The sequence below is a fragment of the Zalophus californianus genome, chromosome X (genome assembly GCF_009762305.2).
Source record: "Zalophus californianus isolate mZalCal1 chromosome X, mZalCal1.pri.v2, whole genome shotgun sequence".
Lineage (NCBI taxonomy): Eukaryota > Metazoa > Chordata > Mammalia > Carnivora > Otariidae > Zalophus > Zalophus californianus.
In genome coordinates, this window is record NC_045612.1 from 19,971,734 (window position 1) to 19,976,259 (window position 4,526).

The following is a 4,526-nucleotide window of genomic DNA, read 5'->3' on the forward strand; positions in this document are numbered from 1 at the left end:
AACTCCCTCCGATTTCATGATGGAGCCCACAGTACCTGTCCCTGCTTCTGTCCCCATCCACCCCCCTCTGCTCTTCTCACCCCAGTCAATGCCTGAATAGTGCAAAGCACTCCAGCTGCTGACCCACAGCGGTTCAGAGGCCACTCTTCTCCCTCCACACCCACCTTCCTGTACTGCCCCATACAGAGCATTGTGCTCAGCACAAAGCCTTTTGTAGAAGCTTAATACATACAGACAATAAAGCAGGCACATTTGCATTTTCAATTCGGGGAGAAATTGGGTTAAGGAGAACTTCAATGCCAGAATCTTGGATAAGGAGCAGGAATAGAGTAAAGGACAGGGTCTTCAGGGAGATGGCCCAAGGAGGCTGGACTCAGGAGACTGGGAGAAGCAAACGGGGAAGCCAGGGACAGGAGAGGGGGACTGTAAGGAGGTAGTGCAGTTTGCACTAAGCTGGCTCTTATTTGTGACTTATTTGTGATTCAGATGAAGTCCAATTCCCAGGCACTGAAAGAGCTATGCCCCCTCCCCATCTTCTAAGGACATAAGAAAGATGAATACAGGAGGCAGACCCATGAGAGCTATGGAACACTTTGTAGGGAAGAAACTTAGGGCTACCTGCAGTGCGGTGAATTTTATTAGTGAGCATTATCTCTCTTGCTTTTCAGAAAATAACAAATGGCCTTAATAGCTTAAGGCATCGTTAGCAACAAAATATATACTGCAACTTCCTTATAACATTTTTCTCTATAGAACAAAACAAGGCAGGTCCATCATGAACCCCATTAAAGTAGCTTTAGTTACTGAAGTACCAAAAACATCTTGCCATTAGGTGTTCCCAAGGCAAGAAACCTGAGGAAAGTGTTATTGTGATGCCACGGGTAATAAAAGCATCTAACAAAAGGAGGTACTTTCTTTCCTTTGCAGCAGTGACTGTACCCACTGCTAACAGAACATACACTGGTCCAGACCCCCTCATGGCCGATAGCAACAAATCTGCAGAACAAAAGTGAGCATAGACTGAGTCAAAGTCAATATCCCTACTACATTAAATCCAAGTAAGGGCATATGAGGAATTTGATGAGCACACAAAGAAAATATCATATCTATATGCTTATTTATTCTTTATCTACTTTAAAAAAGAAACTTAAAAAAAACAATTAGTAAATTATTGGTACAATTAGATGGAAATCTGTCAACAAAGAATAAAAGCAGTGCAAAGGGAAGGAGATGGAGACAAAGTACACTAACCCCCCTCATATTTCTGGAATGCTGAAACAATTGAGCATACAATCTATAACTGAGTTTCCTGGCAACCAAGGTGAAAATCAAAATACTATGTTAACACTTGGATTATGATAGTACCATTCATGCAAGTCTCCACATGGATTTTTGCAATATGCGACCCATTTGTCTCATGATCAATTAACAAGGGTAGTAAGAAAGTATAATTGAATTGGGAGGTAGTAGGATTTAGAAAATCAAATATTTCTTATACCCCATCATGGCCGCCTCAGTGTACTTCTATAAAGCTATCAGATCAGCAGATCTTCTTATATACTTCCCATGGACAATTAGGCCTTTTCTTCTGTTTGCCTGAGCACTACCAGTTTCCAGAGCTTCTTGGTCCTTCAAATCAGTGATACTCAAGCGGAAGACTCACCTGAGATCTGTTTCCTACATATTCCTGCTTCTTCCTAACTGTGGAGGCCAGGCCCAGCTCCTAATTTTCTGCTAGAGAATCCCCAGCATGATTCAGCTTAGAATTTGATGGTGCCATCATTGTTGCCAGAGGAATTCTCTAGATTCCCTGTTAGGTTTGTTTGTTTGTTTTTATTCCAAATTTTTATTAAAATTCTAGTTAGTTAACATATAGTGTAGTATTGGTTTCAGGAGTAGAATTTAGTGATTCATCACTTACATTTAACACCTAGTGCTCCTCATAACAACCTGTTAGGTTTTTGGATACGGCTAGTCAGTCCTCTTCAGAAGTTGTGGCTTACCCTGTTTCTCCAATTTGGGGGGAGCTTTATGAGCTGTCCTTGGCTTCTTCCTCACCTCTGACATTCCTCCTCTCAGCAAACCCAAAATTTTTCACACAGCTGGAGAGTTTTTGTCAACCCTCTGGCTAGGGTGTGGAGGAGGGGTACTTCCATATGATGGGTTTCATTGCTTTCATTGTCTGGCCAAGGAAAGCAGACACATTCACTAGGAAAAGCAAACTTTTTTTCCTGGCCCTGATTTTGGATAAGAATTTGTCATGAGGTTTTATATAAGGAGGAGCATTGAACAATATAATATGTGATGTCGAAATATGGGAAGCCAGCTGCGAACTCTACAAAAAACCTCAGTTCACAACTCTGCATCTGGTGCTCATAAATCAAAAACCTCACTGAGCTTGTGATGCTGTTGCCGACACTCCAAGACCATGAAAATTTAGTCTGGGGCCAGGCACACCCCCACACTCCCATCCCAAACAGTCTTTTCGTGGTTTTCAGAGTCTGAGTGTCCCAAATTCCTACTTTCCACTCTCTTTACTAGGCTTTAGCTCAGACCTGCCAGATGTGGTTGAAGCTCTTCCTTGTGATAAACATCAGGCAAAGAACCTTGGGGAAAGGGGTTTCTGAAGGTCTCTACATCCTAGATAGCAATATTCAGTGCTAAGGAAAAGAATTTAATTGTTATCAAGGAATGACCCTGTAACTCCTGGTTACTCTTCTTGGCAGACATCCCCAATTCCTCTCCTCCCTCAGACTGCTTGATTGGAGGAGGCTTCTCTGTCCTGGGGTGGGCCAACATGAGGGCTTTTCCTACAGAAGCCTTCTTTTCTCCGTTCTCTATTACCCTGGACTTCACTTTGTTTTAGCCTCACTTCCCAACAATCAGGAGGTGCCTGACTGACCACAAAGATAGGAAAGGGAAGATTGAATATGGAGATGGAGAGGGAGAATAGAGCTCAACTAGAGAGGGGTTCTAGCTGCCCTTCCTTTGTCTATGGAGCCAGAGCTTCACCCTTTCCTTCAACTTCCTCTGCCAGGAAAGCACCCAGACAGACAGAAGAACAATAAGGCAACCATTTTGGAAAAGAGAATGGGAGAAGCCTTCACCTCTAAGCCCTACCTTCCTTTCTACCTCTCTCTGCAGGGGTAGTATGTAAATAAAGAGACCTCTCCTCAGAGAGCAGGAGTCACCTGCTACGTCCCTCACTTCAATTCAAAACAAGTCAAGTTTATATAACTCTCCTAACTTCATACATGCTTATGCCTTCTACTCTGTCTCTAATTCCTGAGGTCCCAGTTCATTTACTTGAGATGAAGGACAACCAGTTCCCACTATAAGGGTACAATTATTTGTCATGGATGCTGTGGTCAGTTGACTAATGGCCCCCAAAGATATTCAGCTCTTAATTCCTGTAAACTCTGAATGTTGCCTTATATAGAGCAAAGGAGAATTTGCAGGTGTGATTAGATTAACAACCTGGAGATGGGGAGATTACCTTGTGTTAGTCAGGTGGGCCTGATAGTCTCTTCTTTCAGCCAGTTTTAGGCCCTGGACATCTCTCACAAAGAGATTTGAAGATGCTAGGCTGCTGGTTTTGAAGAAGTGGGCATGAGCCAAGGAACACGAAGAATGCATCTCTTGAAGCTAGAAAAGACATGGAAACAGATTCTCCTCTGGAGCCTTTAGAAGGAGTGCAGCCCTACTAACACCTGATTTTAGCCCAGTGAATAAATTTGTATTGCTTTAAGCCACTAAATTTTGTGGTAATTTGTTATAGCAATAGGAAACTAACACAAGAGTCTTCTGTTCTGCTTGTGTCAGGAAAATCAGCCCATCCCACTCTCCTTCCCATGCTACAGAAGAAGCCCCATGTCAGGAATCTTCCTGAGAATGTGAGAAAAGTGGCCAGAAATTGTAGAAGCCTCAGGAAGGTAGAAAGAGGTTAATGAAGAGGGGGAAAGGAGCTATGAAAGAGAAGGTGATGTCTGAAAAAGGGCCACATTTGAAGGAAGGAGCCTATTCCCAGGGAAAGGCTGTGAGAAATTCATAGGCACAGGGATTGGGGAAAGACTTCTCTGTAGCTCTTACTTTCCTTCCAAAAAATGAAGAACCACAAATCAGTGTCATCCAATGAGACTGTGTTTTAGAAACTAAGATAAAGACTAAGTTGAAATCACAGCTGTGCAATGTTAGGCGAATCACTGCCTCTCTCACTTTCCATTTCCCTCATCCCTGCAGTGTATCAGGATAGTGATTCTTATTTCATAAAGTTGTTTGAGGGAATTAAATGAAAGAAGGGACAGGACATTACCATGACTGGCAGGTAGTAAACCCTTAAATAACTTAAATTAATGGCCCTCACCTCCTCGTCCCCAGAAAGCAACTTTTAAGCACTCTGCTTCCTCTTTCTTGTTTGTCTTACCTTGGATGTAGATGAACGACTCTCCATCACCTACACACAGAAACTGTGGAACTTGGCATATGGTACTGGGCTTAGTTTGGGAAGTATTAGAAGAAGTGAACTG